This window comes from Schistocerca piceifrons, chromosome 5, assembly GCF_021461385.2.
Source record: "Schistocerca piceifrons isolate TAMUIC-IGC-003096 chromosome 5, iqSchPice1.1, whole genome shotgun sequence".
In the NCBI taxonomy this organism is placed as follows: Eukaryota; Metazoa; Arthropoda; class Insecta; order Orthoptera; family Acrididae; genus Schistocerca; species Schistocerca piceifrons.
The window spans coordinates 554,405,946-554,423,900 of NC_060142.1; positions in this window are offsets into that span (position 1 = coordinate 554,405,946).

Sequence of the window (17,955 nt, forward strand, 5' to 3'; positions counted from 1 at the left end):
GTAATTATGGTATACGCTTATGTGGAGACAGTGTTTGAGCAGCAATCGCCGACATAGTGTAACTGAGGCGGAAAAAGGGGAACAAGCCCGCATTCGCCGAGGCAGATGGAAAACATCCTTAAAAACCATCAACAGACTGGCCGGCACACCGGACCTCGACACTAATCCCCGCCAGGCGGATTCGTGCCGTGGACCCTCATACCTTCCCGCCTGGAAATCAGTGCGTTGGATCGCAGGGCTAACCGGGCGGGCTACCCCTTTGGTATGGTGACAGAAAATCATCAGTGATCGTATTTTTGGACCAGTCATTCTTCCACCTCGTCTAACAGGTCGGAAATAAGGTGTTTCTTGCGGGTGACTTTGCCTCCTCTGCTGGAAGAAGTGCCACTGATGATCCGAAAAAGTTTTACGTGGCTGCTACGTGGTGGTGCTCCAGCCCACTTCACTGTTAACGTCCATACGCATCTCAGTCGTGTCTTTCCTGATTAACGGATCGGACGAGGGGGTCCAGTTGTGATTTCTAATTACGGGGCCATCTCAAGAGTATGGTGTATGCAGAGCCCATTCCAGATGTGAAGACACTGGAACAGCGTTTTCGTGGTGTCTTTGACACTGTTCGGATGCAGCATGGCCAATGTGAACGTTGGAGACAGAACATGGTATGCCACATACACGTCTGCATTAAGGAACATGGGAACCATTTTCAACACATATGTAACTGTGGCTGCGCGGTACGGCGCGTATTAGACCGCATTCTCTGTAACAATGTATGGTTGATTAAATGGTCTCTAGCATTGAAACCATGCATTGCCGGACATAAGTTCATTAGAAATTTTTTGTTTCGTTTCCTCTAATCGACCAATCCCTAGAGTTTGTACGTGGAGGAAAAAATCACCCCACATGCGTCAAAGTGACATAATTAATATTCTCATGTACTCTTTTGTACACTAAGAGTTCGTTTCATTACGTAAACATTTCTTGCCAACCATAAACACATGCTTCTTGTTCCCAGAAGACCACTACACATGTCTCTTGGATCCCCAGGTGTGTCCCACCCCCCCTCCTCCAGTGATATGCATTGGCTATAGACTCAAGCCCCGTCAGCATAGTCAGTACCACCAGGAGCTGTGAGCGAAGAGTTACCAACTCAGCCTGCATCCGAATACAACGATCACAGTCTCTGTCCATACCCAAACCGGCCAAACTCTAGCCTACACAGTTATTAAAATGCTAGACTGTTCCTACTAAGCATAAAAATATGGAATAAATTTGAGAATTAATCTAGTAACCACTCAGGGAATTGAAAACAAATCATAGTTGTTTCGAGTTCGTAAAAATAATCCACAAACGAAAGCTGGACGTGCGACAGGTATTGCCTTTCTGACCATCTAACTGACACTGAGCTGTTCTGCTATACGAACCGGAGGAGCTGCATCATACAGGTTTTATCATCTGTGAGCGAAGGGTCACAACCCAGCCAGCAACCGCACACTGCAGTCATAGGCCCTATCCATATGAGAGTTGTCACCCGTGTTTTCTAGGCTGCTTTTTCATTTACAACTATATCAATCAGTTATATTATTTACTTATGATATATTCAGCACGTCTATTGGAACTCATTCTAATACCTGCATAGTTGAGCGCTGTCTCTCACTTTATTCTGGAACTTCTCTTCAAACATTTGTGTATTTACAAACGAATCTATCGGTGGGGTATCCGCAGCTGTGGTAGTACATTTTACAGCAGGAACTCCGCAAACAGCTGTATCTCAAATTATAACTAGCGATCGCTATAAAATCGTGCAATTGATTTTCCTTTCCAGGGAAACGCAGGTTTTAAATCTATACAACAGTGTGAACATTGTCATCGCCTTATAACATTGTAGCTAAGCGTTTTTTCTTAATTAATTCTTCATCACAACCACAATTTTGACTGTTGTCCACGACAGACTTATCAGTGCCAGAAAACCTCTCTAACGTCATTTCCACGAGCTTTGCACCCCGTCGCTCAAAGTGTTAACCCTTCCCCTTGCTTTTGATTCTGACGGTGACAAAGCACTGGGTGTCGCGGTCACAGTTTGCTGTTTCATTTTACGTTCTGAGGATGGGAAAGGTGGGCCGATATCGTTTAACGTTCTAAATCGTCTTTTCATTGTGTGAAATGAAAATAAAGTGTTAACAATGCCTGTCGGATTCACTCCCCGTGACAGAAAGCGAAAATATTGAGGAAGATGTATTTGTATTCACTCAGTTCTCCATGCAGGAACAATTACTGTCAGAAAAAATAACAGTTAAAATGAAACAGATAATTCGCTGTTTGAAGCCAGAATGAAATATTTAGAACTTCAGCGTTACGTTGCTTGGAACTGGCTGTAAAAGCGAACAGTAATCACGTCATGTTGTATTATGAGGTTATACCACAATCAATGCATGTATTATTTTGTTGATATACAAAGCAAAGTAAGTTCAAGCACAAGTTTTTGAATGGAGCTCGTCTTTCCCTTGATTCTGCATGTAACCAATGTTTGGTATGTTTTCAGTTTTTTCAATATGACGCATGTTCGAAATCGCAATAGCAATAATGAAAAATACTGACATCCACAATGATTTTTTGCCGTGGTTGTCGATCTCAGAAAGTTAAACACCACTGATGGGTCGATACAGTTAAAGTATTCTTTTGTTTCTTTGGGTTCTCTGTTCGGGGAATATCGTGGGTAGAAAATATTAAGCGGAAGAAATGATGCCTTGGCCTATTGTTTGACACCAAGGAATCCAAAATACCTCTCCATACTTTACTATGTTAAGCAAATAAGAATGTACTATACAGAAACATTCATTTCTAATGATCCTTTTTCTTGTTTTAATGTGTAGTAGGCTTCATATGTACAAATGCTGTAACTTTAAAAAATACTTGAGAGATATATGTCTAGAAATATCGTGTTAGAATAACAGTAACTAGGCGCGACTGTTGCCGATTTAAGTTGGAAGACTGCACCCCATTTAATTATGGACATAATAAAATATGAAGTTTGGTTTGGTGGTCAGTACAATGGGGGTTCATACAGATAAGACTGAGAAATTCGCTTCAGTTGTGAACGATATTTTACTAGCACGACGGGTTTCGATGAGTATTGCCGCATTATTTGGTGCTACACACTGCACAAGAAGGGACTGGTGTGACGTAATATAGTTGTGGATATTTCATTTCGCGTTCCATTAGTAGTAAGATGAGTCATAATTTCTTACTGGTGAGATGAAAGAAATGATGTTCCAAGTATTAATGCATATGTTTCTAAAGCTCAGAGCAGTAGTCTAATCTGTTAACTATTAGTACAAAGATCATACAAATAAAACAATACGGCCATTTAGATCGAACAATGAAGAATATTTGCTTATTCAAAAAAATCTGCACAGAAGAGCCAAAGAAACTGCTACATCTGCCTAATATAGTGTAGGGCTCCGCAAGAACTCAGAAGTGCCGCAGCACGACTTGGCATAGACACGATTAATGTCTGAAATAGTGCTGGAGGGAACTGACACCATGAATCCTGCAGGGCTGTCCATAAATCCGTAAGAGTACGAGTGGATGGAGATCTTTTCTGAACAGCACGTTGCAAGGCATCCCAGATGTGCTGAATAATGTTATTGTCTGGGGAGTTTGGTGGGCAGCAGAAGTGTTTCAATTCAGAAGAGTGTTCTTGGAACTACGCTGTAGCAATTATGGACGTATGGGGTGTCGCATTGTCCCTTGGAATGCACAATGGACATGAATGGATGCAGGCGATCAGACAGTATGCTTACATGCGTGTCATCTGTCAGAGTGTATCTAGACGTATCAAGGGTCCCATATCAGTCGAACTTCTCACGCCCCATAGCGTTACGGACGCTTCACCAGCTTGAACAGTCCCCTGATGACATGCAGGGTCCATGGGTTCATGATGTTGTCTCCGTACCCGTACACACGTCCATCCGCTCGACACAATTTGAAATGAGACTCGTCCGACCAGGCAACATGTTTCCAGTCATCTACAGTCCAATGTCGGTGTTGACGGACCCAGGCGAGGCCTAAGATTTTGTGTCGTGCAGTCATAAGGGGTACATGAGTGGGCCTTCGGCTCCGAAAGCCCATATCGTTGATGTTTCATAGAATGTTTCGTACGCTAACACTCATTGATGGACCAGCTTTGAAATGTGCAGCAATTTGCGGAAGTGTGTTACTTCTGTCACGTTGAACGATTGTCTCAGGTCGTCGTTTGTCCCGTTCTTGCAGGATCTTTTCCCGGCCTCGGAGATGTTGGAGATTTGATGTTTTAACTGTTTCCTGATATTCACGGTACACTTGAGAAATGATCGTACAGGACAATCACCACTTCATCGCTACCACGAAGATGCTGTGTCCCATCGCTCGTGCGCCGACTATAAAACCACGTTCGAACTCATTGTTGCATCAGTAACCGATCTAACAACACTTGTTGTCTCATATAGGCGTTGCTGACCGCAGCGTCGTATTCTGCCTGTTTACATATCGCTGTATTTCAACACACATGCCCATACCAGTTTCTTTAGCACTTCAGTACAGTGAATAATGTAAATAAGTTTCTTCACGAAAACATACCCGGTAGCAAAAGAGGCATTATTGGTTCCCATATAAAATGAAAGTACGAGAAGTGAATTGAAACGTACCGTACGTCGAGAGTGATCCCACTGCTAAAGTGACCGTGCCTTTGTTTACTGAGCTGGACAGTCGAGGTGGTATCATGCAAGATATAAGCAAGTTGACTAAACGGTAAACCTTGAATATAAGGAAGTGAACAGTGAAATATCTGCTTACGTTATTCAAGCTCTGCATGCAATGTAGTCGCGTGATTAATCCAGTGATAAACTCTGCTTACGATATGACTCACGAACTCTGGTGCACACGAGATCACACGTAACGCAGTAAATGAACTCAGCAGTCGCCATTGCGAATCGTAACAATACGACCTGCGTCACACGTATCTGTCATCTCGTAAACAAATAACAAAAACGGAACGTTTTCTTAAGATTTTATTACAAATTAATACTTTTCGGGTTTTCTCGTGTAGTGTTGCTGCTACACGTCGTATCTTGCCAAATATTACGGACCTAGGTCAGCAGCGTGGCACCTCAAACGGTCAATAAGTGAGTTTTCGATAATCAGAACGTGAGCCATTATAAGCCGTACTTGTTGACAGCATTGACGTAGAAGTTTATATTTTGTACAGAACGCTGAGAACGGATACCTTAGTACGTGACATAAATTTCCACTCGATAACCGTAACCATTCCCGAGAGAAAGGAGTGCAGTGTGGTGTTCGGGCATTATGCTGAACTGAAAACAATGTTCTAAAATAAAGAGTCTTCCAAAAGGACTTAACAATTTTGAAAATTCATATTCATTAATTCATTGTATCTACAGAGGTGACTGTAGTGTCAATTTGTAGGGAAATACATCAAGTTTTTTCTCGCATAGTTCGCTAGTGCCGAATCGCACCGCAGGGAGCGCTAGCGGCAGTTGCGTTAGGGATGGCTGCCTTCACTGGACCCGAGCATGTTAGCTGTGTGTTTTGGTTTGAAGAATCGAAGTCGGCGACAACAGTTCAGAGTAATGTCCGTACCAAGTACGCTAAAGATACTCTTAGTAGGCCTACAATTCATGAGTGGCATAAATGTTTTGTAGAAGCAGGGTGTTTAATAAGACAAGGGAAACCATCAGATCTTCCAAGCACATCTGACGACGTCGTTTAGCGAGTCAGAAAACGTTTTGTCAACAGAGCTACGAAATCGACAGGGCGTGCATCTCGCGTACTGCAGATCTCACATACGACTGTTTGGCGTGTGTTGAGAAATTGTTTACGTTTCAAATTGTACGGATTGACGATCGTCACTCACTCACTTCACCAAAAGAAATAACTTCCATAATAAAATATTTGAAAACAAAGCATTCTAGTGGTTACGATGAAATATCAACAAAGTTAATTAAGGAATGTTCTTGTGAGTTTAGTACAATTCTAAGTTACTTGTGTAACCAGTCAATTATAACTGGGACATTTCCTGACTGGCTGAAATATGCAGATGTTAAGCCTCTATTCAAGAAAGGGGATAAAGAGATGCCATCAAACTACAGACCGATTTCTCTTTTGCCAGCATTCTCAAAAATTTTAGAAAAAGTAATGTACAGGCAGCTTCTCAACCATCTGACCACAAATAACATATTATCAAGAACACAGTTTGGATTTCTGAAGGGTTCTGATATCGAAAAGGCTATTTACACCTACAGTGAAAATGTACTTAATTCATTAAATAAAAGGGTTACAAGCAGCAGGTATTTTCTGTGATTTGTCAAAGGCATTCGATTGTGTAAACCACAACATCCTTTTAAATAAATTAAAGTTCTGTGGTGTCACAGGCAGTGCTGCAAAATGGTTCAAGTCATACCTAGCTAACAGGAAACAAAGGGTGTCAGTGCAAGGGACTAGTGAATTAAGTCATCTGTCATCATCAGAATGGGAAGAAATTACATGTGGTGTCCCACAAGGATCCATCTTAGGGCCATTGCTTTTTCTTGTATACATTAATGATCTCTCATCAGTTACACTGCCAGAAGCAGAGTTCATTTTGTTTGCAGATGACACAAGTATTGCAATAAATAGTATGTCGAGTGTAGTTCTAGAAAGACCTGCTAATGATATTTTCATGGATATTAATAAATGGTTTAAAGCCAACTCACTGACATTGAACTTCGAAAAGACTCACTATATGCAGTTCAAAACCTGTAAGAGCAGATAGAAGAGGTTGACAGTCTTAAATTCCTGGGATTACAACTTGATAATAAATTCAGTTGGGAGGATCACACCACAGAACTGCAGAAACGCCTTAACAAATCTGTATTTGCAATTCGAGTGTTAGCAGACATAGGCGACATAAAAGTGAAAAAGCTTGCATACTTTGCCTACTTTCATTCCATAATGTCATATGGTATAATATTTTGGGGTAACTCTTCAAGTCAAACAAAAGTTTTCAGAGTCCAAAAGCGTGTAATACGTATTATTTGTGGAGTAAACTCACGGACGTCTTGTAGAAACCTCTTCAAAGAACTGGGTATACTAACTACTGCCTCTCAGTATATTTACTCCTTAATGAAATTTGTCCTAAATAATATATCTCTTTTTCCAACAAACAGCTCATTTCATACATATAATACCAGGAACAAAAATGATCTGCACAAGGACTTAAAAGCACTTACTTTAGTTCAAAAAGGGGTCCACTACTCAGGAACACTCATCTTCAATAATTTGCCAGCAAACATAAAAAATTTAGTTAAAAATAAAGATCAGTTTAAAAGGAGCCTGAAAGACTTACTAGTGGCCAGCTCCTTCTACTCTGTTGACGAATTTTTTAATTGGAAACAAATGATGTATTGTATGTATTCATACTATTAGTATTGTTATTTCAGCTTAAAAAAAAAGTGATATGATCCACATCCACGAGGATCTCCTCAACACGGATCTGTAGAACGAAAAACTAATGTAATCTAATCTAATCTAATCTCATCGTACAAGCAATAAAAGACACTGATAAAATTGCTTACAAGAACTTCTGTGCATATTTGATAAATCGATTACATGTGGATAGACATTTCTTGGATAAAATCATCTTTTCTGACGAGTCAATTTTTCACTTAAGCGGCAAGGTTAACACACATAACTGTAGGATTTGGGGCAGCGATAATCCACATCAAACATTGCAACACGTTCGTGATAGCCCTAAACTGAACGTCTTTTGTGCAATGAGCAAGAACAAAGATAACGGCCCCTTTTTTTTCCATGAGAGAACCATCAACAAGATAGTGTACCTGGATATGTTGCAACGATTTTTGATACCACAGATCGATGAGGATGACCAAGAACGAAAGGTTTATTTCATACAAGATGGTGCACCACCCCACTACCTGGCTGACGTCCGGGATTTTCTCAGTGACCGCTTTCCAGGTCAATGGATTGTCTGTGATGCGCCAAGTGCTTATACCCCCCCTCCCCCCTCATCACCATACGTGACACAACTCGATTTCTTTTTATGGGGATTCATCAAGGATACCGTGTTTGTACCTACTGTGCCAACTTCTCTACCCGAACTTAGAGCAAGAATTTACGCCGCCACTGAGCAAGTTACACCTGAAATGCTACACCGAGTTTGGGAAGAAACTGACTTCCGATGGAATGTGTTCGATAACCAAAGGAATCCACACACGACATCTTTAGTTTAAGGTTAAAAAAACTTGATGTATTTTCCAGCTCTATATCTTCTATCAATAAATTTATATGAATTTTTAATGTTGTAGAGTCCTTTCTGAAACACCCTGTAGTGATGGGACAATTAACGACTAGCACTTCAGAGTTACATGTAATGAACATTGAAACTATGTAATAGTGTAAATACAGTAAACGACAGCGCTTTGACACATTACATCCAAAAGGAGCAGAGAAAATTAAGTCCCCCATTTAACACAGATGATTCTAATATGCATAATCAATCAGTTATTGTTGTTGTATTTCACATAATTTTGAGCTTAATAATAGATCTGTATTTGAGAACCGCGCAGATTAAGCTAAATATTACGTATCACTGTTACTGATGTAAGAGCGTTTCATGTACCCTGCTGAGGAGCTTCCTTCCATTCCTATGGAATTCCACAAATCTGTCTTCCACCGGAATATGTGTCAGTCGGGCCTATACCAGTCCGCTGGGGGTCCTGAGATCATCTATCGTCGCCACCTCTCTCTGAAGCACCACCTCCCCTCGCCATCAGTGGTACCACATGACAGTAGTAATCAACAAATGATTTAAATATATCTTAAAACAACACTCTTATAAAGCAACAAAAACATTATACAAATATCCTTACAAAATATTTTATGCAAACTTAAACACCCTCCTAAACCCTTAGATTTACGAAAATACTGGATGTAATATGAATATGAAATTTTGGCACAGACAAGGAAGGTTGCTGGTGCAACTACTTAGATCGGTACATGACCCAGAGGGATCGAAACACATGGTGTAGTTAAAAATATGCAACTGGTACTGAAGAATGATTGACAATTGTTTTAGAAATAATTTCTTTTTTGACTTCTTCACATTTTCCCTTCAGCGATCTCGGCTTGACTTCCTATTTATTTAGTTCCTTAGGGGTTTATATTACTGTATTCATATCTTCCCCTGAACACATTTACCTCCTTCTTTCATTCATAATTTGAAGTATTCCTCCTATTATGCAAGTTTTCTTCGCAGTTACGTTACTTGTACCTATTTGTCTTTCCAACCTCCGTTATTGCTCTTTTTAGAACTGTTCGCACCTCTTCAAACAAACTACCTATTGTGTTATTGCAACACCTTCAGCGATTTTCAAAAGCGTTTTACCCTTTCCTACTTCAGTATACAATATCCTTTAACACTGTTTTTTCCGGGCGGTTCTCTTGACCTTCATGCCAACTCTTCATCATTAGTAAATTGAGATTTGAGTCTATATCTGCTACATGGTACGCATTACAATCAAGTATCTGATTTTGGTATATCTATCTGACCAGTGCAGCTGGTGTCTTCCCGTGTCTGCAGTCCTATTGCAAGTATATTTACTCCCATCTACGGTTTTTGAACAGTGTGTTTATTATTACCAATTGAAATTGTATTGTGGCACACATTTAGTCTTTCTCTTCTTTCAATTCTTCTACGAAGCTCATTTTCTGCTGTAACTCTTTCTTCTATTGCTTCCCCTACAACTGCATTCCAGTCTCCCATAACTACTAGATTTTAATCTCGATTTACATACTGAATTACGCGTTCAGTATTCTTATGTATTTATTTACAATGGTTATCGTTTTCGGTCAGAATGTGACCATCTTCACATCATTTGCACCATGATTGTAGGCAGTGGTCGTGTACAGAGCACGTGTTGTGACTCCATGAACGTCAACTGCAGTGAAAACTGTTTTTACCATATTCTTATGTGCATTGTCTCATCATCTTCTTCTTGCGATGGTAGCATGTAAACTTTTAGTCTTGTTGTCAACGTTGGTTTCATGTCGAATGTTGTGAGAACAATCCTATTACTGAACTGTAAACAGTGACTCATCGTCTGTCCTTCCTTCCCATTCTAGAGAGACTGGAATATGCTGTTTTCAAATCTCTGTTTAAGAAGGGTTATAGGAAAGATGTCAATACCTACTGACCTGATTCACTGGTGACATATTTTTCACTATTTTTAGAAGTTGATATATTCTAGAATATTATATCACCTGTGAGGTAACGAGCGAGTTGTGGCGCCCTGGAAATATTCTAAGTTCGGAAGCAGTGGCTGCACGGGGTGCTTGGCGGGAGCAGGCCACGGCAGGCCGACCACGTGGTAGCAGATGCTGGCCGAAGCAAGAGGGGTCCAGCCGCGTGGCTGGGAACTCCATGGTGACGCTGTGTCAATGAAAGAGACACTGCGGGAGTGCCAAAGATGGCGGACTTTGTGAAACCTTAATGGCAGTCATTTCACAATTCGTATAGAAATTAATGGTAGCCAGATGAATCATGATACCTCAAAAATAATCATGTACATTACTATTATTTGCACGACGATTCTGATGGTGTAATCATATTTTCAATATCTTTATTGGTTTAAAGTTTAGTATCTGACAGTAAATTATACAAGTAACACCCAGCAACGAATTTCCAAAATATAAAAGCTTCATCCGATTTTGTCGATCGCTATGTCTTTAGAAAGCTATTAGTGTAAACCTAAATTGGTATGAATTACAGGCATGTAACTTAAATAGTACATGAGTTATTGGAGGTCAAAGTGGCCGATTACTATCGATCGCGTCAAGCCATAAGTACTTAACAGTTACACGAAAAAAGCTAGCAGCACACTTATGAATATATTTATTCATCTATGTCTTTGTTTATATCCGATGTATACTATTCATAAAGAAATTGGTTGAATATTTACTGTGTGTTAGAAAGCACGGAGTCATTAGGCTCCTAGCCTACCTATTGCTTCCTTTCTTTTGATATATGTTTATTTAATTGTTTATGTATTTAATAATGTGTGTTGGAGCGTGTTTATGGTCCAGCTGTAGGAATATTTATTTAATGTCAAGTATTTAAATGTAAATCCAGTATTTCGAATATGTTTCATTGTGTTTGTGAATGAGCGTTGGCTTAAAGAAAGGGAGGGAGCGCCAATCACAGCGCTCGTTACTAAGAGAGACGTATGGAGCTTGGGGAGGAGCATCGTTTCCAGGGAGAACATGAGATAGTCCTGAGCAGGGCGGGAGTTCTGGATAGTACGGGACAGGACACGAAAAGCGCTGGACGTGAAGGCGCGACGTACAGTCGTGGGAAAGACTGCGAGTGGAGCAGTTTGCGCCTGGTCGCGGAAGATAGAAATATTTCTGAGTGCCGATTTGTGATCTAGTGAGATTTCCGTGGCTTCTGCAGTAAAACGCAGTACGCGTTTAGAAGTGAATATCTCGCGAGCTATGTTGTCGTTCTTAACTAATTACGTGCAGTAGGAATCTATTGTTTCCCTGTTATTCAACTTATATTTTATTGAATTGCTGGACCATCTACATCAATAAGTGTTTTGCAGAAATATACCGCATTCTCAAAAGTTCTTCTACTATTGTACTCATCATTTAAAGTCGTTAAGGTAGTACCTGCAGATTTTATTTAATTTTAATCTTTCCTTTATAAATTTCTACGTTATATTCGTAATAGCAGAGTGATAGGAACCTTTCACCATTCGATTCATGTGAATATTCATGTTGTATACTGAAGTCAGCAGTACTTGGCTTGTAATGTGGAAACTACGTATCCCAGCCCCTAGACAACGAAACCAGCCAAACTTTTAATATTTCAGCTCTGAGTCGGAGGGTACGTAGTTATTTGGAAAGCCCACAAACCTGAGCAACAATAATATCCTCAGCAAATCGAAGTCTGGATTTAGGAAAAGTTGCTCTACGGACACCGTAATTTCCATGTTCACCAAGCAAATTTTAGCACCATTAAATAATGAAACAGCTATAGTCTGTAATTTCGGCGACATCTGACTGCATGAATCACAGTATTATCCTAGATAAATTGAAGTTTTATGGGATTGATAGTGCACACAAACAATGGACAATTTCATATCTAGTCAAAAAATTGCAGGAAGTTTTACTTAGTAATTCATCCAGTGCAGTCAGGGGGTATTATATTGCCTGGGGAGAAATCACGTATTTGGTTCCCGAGGCTTACCCTTAGCTCCACTATTGCCCCTCATATATGTAAACGATCTTCTGTCTAATACACAACAAACAGAATTAGTACATTCTGAAGATGATTCTTTTTGCAGATGACACTTGGATTGCGATCAGTCCAAGTACGCATTTAATAACAGAAGAAATCGTAGACAATGTTCTTAAAAGTATGATCGACTGGTTTTCTGCGAACGGTTTCGCCTTCAATTTAAAAAGGCACAGAATATTCAGTTCTGCTCATGTAGAAATATTACACCAATGACAAATGTAATGGATGGTAAGGAAATAATAGACTGTGTGGAAACTTCAAAATTCTTAGGTGTTCTTTCTGATGAGAATTTAAACCGGAAAAAGCGCATTTTGCAACTTCTAAAACAACTTAGTTCAATCACATTTCGACGTAGAATCGTTGAAAATGTTGGGGAGTGACAAATCACTAAATTAACATATATTGCATATTTTTGTTCGATAATGTCGTATGGAATAATTTTCTGGGGTAACTCATGTTTAAGATAGAAAGTCTTCAAGCTCCAAAACGTGCTGTAAAAATATGTGATGCTCACCCACCATCATATTGCAGACATCTATGTAAAGAGTTGGACATTCTGACTACTGCTTCACAGTATATTTACTTCCTAATAAAATTTGTTGTCAGTAACACACGACAGTTCAGAAGGAACAATGATGTCTATAATTACAACACAATAAGGAAAATACGACTGTCATTACTACACATTATGGTTGTCGTTAGCACATAATACCGTGCACAAACCTGCAATTAAAATTTTTGTTCACTTACCCAGTGATATAAAATGTCTGACAGGCAGAAAATTTAAAATTTGGAAAATGATTCTCCTTGACGACAAGTCCTTTTCTGTAGAAAAATTACTATTACTGCAATTTGAAAAAGGTGATAGGTTGAATTTGCACGCACGAGTTTGTGTGTGTTCACTATCTACCCATATCTAAAAATGAATTAGGGATGCAAATGCCAAATGGAACGTAAAAGTAGCTAACTAACGAACCTTGCAATCGTTATACCATTTTCTGCAGCTGTTGATATTGTCCTACATTCGTCTGACCAGAAAATCTTATTTTCTTTCCATGTCAGTTCACTGAATCCACTGTATCACTGAGCATTTGCGTTTATCTTTTTAAACTTCCCAGCTTCCCTACTGCGTACAAACTTCTGACGTTTCACAATCCGACTAGTAGAATACTTTTCTATCGTTGGCTGTTCCATCTTTTCCTCAGGGTCACTTCCTGCTTGGCTGTCACCTCCTGTAGATCCGTATGGGAGACAAATCCGGAATTTTCCGCCAGCAGAGAGATTATGAAATTTTTTCAATTACAGGTCACATGTTCTATGGATACTCCTTATCTATCTTTCCTGCAGTGATTTCCGTTGCCTTCTTCATCCGTATGTCGTTGCTCATTGTGGATTATTTCACTTTTTAGGAGCAAGAAAGTGCTCTGAATCTCTGTCTGCTTGTCCTTCCTCTTTGACAAGGCCGGCAGAAGAACGGGGCTGACATATTATGCTGGAATCCTTCAACTTCGCCTGCTGTTCATTTTTATTTAAAATTTAACTTATGGCCAGCTTGGAACCCAGGATCTAGGGCGTTTTGATTACACGCTATAGATGCTACCTCTTCATCACATGCACAGCTGCAGACCTCTCTCCACAAGAGAAACATCACTGGCACGTCTACCTCCTCACACAAGCCCATCACGTCTGGTCATGGCTGCAAGGCCTGTTCACAACAGGTATTATCTCGTAATGAAGTAGATACTACTACAACTAAACCAGTATTGCATGATGCCATTTGCACCATCATTTACTTCAGAACGTCACCCATTTACTTCGTCTGGCAGCATAACTGTTTCAGTCTCAGAATTTTCACGAGATGTTGAAGTTACTAATCCCACGTTCCTTTCTTTTATATCTACGTTACTACTTTCTGCAGTGATTCAACTCACGCTTTTATCTTCTTTCTTCTAACTTTCTGCTTCCACCCATATACTACCATTTTGCAATCTCTCAAACACTTTCTTAAGCCTAACGCCAGTTTATAAATGCTGAACAGTCTGTTCCCAACATGTAACCATTCTCTTGCAAATCTTCTCTATCTCCAGCCCAAAATAAGACTGAGATTGATATACTTTGTCACTCTGAACACTATGTAACTGTGGTGATGGAAAGTGTCAGTATAAATGGATATAATTTAGCATCTTACACTTTCAGATCTAGCATGGATAAAGGAGGAGTTGCCATTTACACAAAACAAGAACACAAATACAATAGAGGTAAGCAAATTTTGTGTCAATCAGCACTTGAAAGATTTTGCATGTGAACTACAGCTAGATAATGTAGTGTTGATATTAGCAACAGTGAACAGGTCTTCATTAGGAGATTGGGAGCTACTGATGAAAAAGTTTGATTCCCTATTATGCTGTCTGTGAGACAAAAAGAAGAAGTTACTAATCTATGGTGATATCAGTATAAACATTCTAAGCAATTATGACAGGAAAAGTGAACCCTAATTGTTATTAATGACATATAACTTAGAATCAGCGATCAGTTTCCCAACACATATAGCGCAAGACAGTAACATACTAAATAGATAATGTATTTGTACAGCAAGACGATGTAAAACTAACACATGCTTTCCCCGTGACAAATCGATTATCAGACCATAATGCACAACTGGTTAACTTACAAAATCTAGCAGGGTGTACAGTTCAGAAACTATTTAGTAAACGTGTAAGGTTGCTCAACCTAGTATCTATAGAGCACTATAGAGAAAGTTTAAGAAATGTTAATTGGGGAGATGTATATAATGATTCAAATGCTAACTATAAAAGCAACGTATTTCATAATTAATGTATGTCCTTTATTGAAAATTGTTGACCAAAAAAATTACTAAACGTAACATCAAACAGTTTTCAAATAAACCTTTGATAAGTAAAGGTATTGAAGTTTCTTTAGGAAGAAAAAGAAAACTATATGAGACCGCAATAATTAGTAAAGACACAGACTTAATCTTACTCTATATAAATTATTGTAAGACACTGAAAGAAGTTATCATAAAATCAAGAAATATGTATGTCAGAGATGAAATTAAATCAATATGGAATGATGTTATAAGAGAGACAGGAAAAGTATCCACTGGGATAGTTAGTATTAGTATTAAAGAGAACGAAACCTTCTTAACCAACAGTACACAAGTACTTAATGTACTTAAAAACCACTTCTTAAGTGTAGGTGAAAAAATTGGTAAGAATAGTTCAAAAGAAAAAGCGAAGCAATACATGGAAGTCAGTTTTGAGAAATCATAGTCAGATTAATTTTCACCTAATGTGTAGCAGCTGCAGCTGATGGTCTGAGTCGCATATGTAATGCATCACTGTCTTTTTCCCAGACAGATTAAAATACGCCATTGTCAAGACTCTCTACAAAAAATGGGACACTACAGATGCCAATAATTACCAGCCAATATACTTGCTTACAGAATTTTTAAAAATCGTTGAGAAAGTAATGTACTCAAGAGTGGTTAGCCATCTCATCAGTAATAGGATACTTATTAAATCACAGTTCAGGTTTCAAAAATGCTGTGCCACTGAGACAGTGATATACAATTGCACTGCCCACAGAGTCTTTAAATAGTAAAATGCACGAATAGCAATTTCTTGTGAGTTATCCAAAGCATCTGATTGTCTGAACCATGACATTATGTTACAGAAATTACAATGCTATGATATAACTGGAACTGCGTATGAGTGGTTTACGTTATATCTACAGAAGAGAAAGCAAAAAGTTTGTTTCAATGGTTTAAATGATTTAAGGAAGTTTGCCAGTTCATTTAAGTGGGATTAAATTAGATTAGGTGTTCCACAGGGTCCGATCATGGGTCCTCTTCTATTCTTGAAATATGTGAATGACCTACCTTCTTATCTGAAACAAGTAGCTAAACTGACACTGTCTGCTGATGATAGAAGCATTATTATTAATCCAGAAAAAGAAACTCCAATAGAAAATGCTAGAAACAATGTTTTTGGAAAAGTTATTAATTGGTTTTCTTCAAATGGGCTTGCTCTGAACTTTGAAAAAACACAGTACATCCAATTTTCTACTGCAAGGACTACAGTTCCTTCAATAAATGTCTCGTATCAACAGAAGTCAGTGGCCACGGTAGAGCTTACTAAGTTTTTGGGTGTACAAATCGATGAAAATCTTAATTGGGAAATTCATCTCTTGAATCTCCTGAAGCGAGTAGGATCTACAACTTTTGGCATCAGAATTATTGCCAATTTTGAGGATACATAAATTAGTAAGCCAACTTACGTTGCATACATTCACTCTCTGATGTCATACAGAATAATATTTTGGGGTAACTCAACATTTAGGCAAAAAGTATTCACTGCTCAGCTATTTAAAAAGTAAGCATTTCTTACAACAGCCTCACAGTATATTTATTCAGTAATGAAATTTGCTCTTAACAACATGGACCAGATTAAAAACAACACTGATATTCACGATTATAATACCAGAAGAAAGAAAGACTTACGCTGTCCTCTAAATAACCTACCTTTGACACAGAGAGGGGTAACCTATACTGCTGTAAAACTTTTCGATAAATTACCAGATGAAATAAAACGTCTGCCAGACAGGAGTAATAGCTTCCAAAATAAATTGAAATCATATCCGCTTGACAACTCCTTCTATACAATAGATGAATTCTTGAATACAAACACATAAATCTATAGATATAATATACACCTTATGCAGTTTAAGGCAATGGGGCAGGTAATAAAAATTTTAAGCTGTTGTTGTTGTTGTTGTTGTTGTTGTTGTGGTCTTCAGTCCAGAGACCAATTTGATGCAGCTCTCCATGCTACTCTATCCTGTGCAAGCTTCTTCACCTCCCAGTACCTACTGCAACCTACATCCTTCTGAATCTGTTTAGTGTATTAATTTCTTGGTCTCCCTCTACGATTTTTACCTTTCGCACTGCCGTCCAGTACTAAATTGGTGTTCCCTTGATGCCTCAGAATGCGTCCCACTAACCGATCCCTTCTTCTAGTCAAGGTGTGTCACAAATTTCTCTTCTCCCCTATTCTATTCAATACCTCCTCATTAGTTATGTGATCTACCCATCTAATATAATCAGCATTCTTCTGTAGCACCAAATTTCGAAAGCTTCTATTCTCTTTTTGTCTAAACTACTTATCGCCCACGCTTCCATACATGGCTACTCTCCATGCAAATACTGTCAGAAACGACTTTCTGATACTTACATCTATACTCGATGTTAACAAATTTCTCTTCTTCAGAAACGTTTTCCTTGCCATTCCCAGTCTACATTTTATATCCTCTCTACTTCGAACATCATCAGTTGTTTCGCTCCCCAAATAGCAACACTCATTAACTACTTTACACGTCTCATTTCCTAATCTAATAACCTCAGTATCACACAATTTAATTCGACTACATTCCATTATCCTTCTTTTACTTTTGTTGATGTTCATATTCTATCCTCCTTTCAAGACGCTGTCCATTCCGTTCAGCTACTCTTCCAGGTCCTTTGCTGTCTCTGACAGAATTACAATGTCATCGGCGAACCTCAAAGTCTTAACTTTTTCTCATAGATTTTA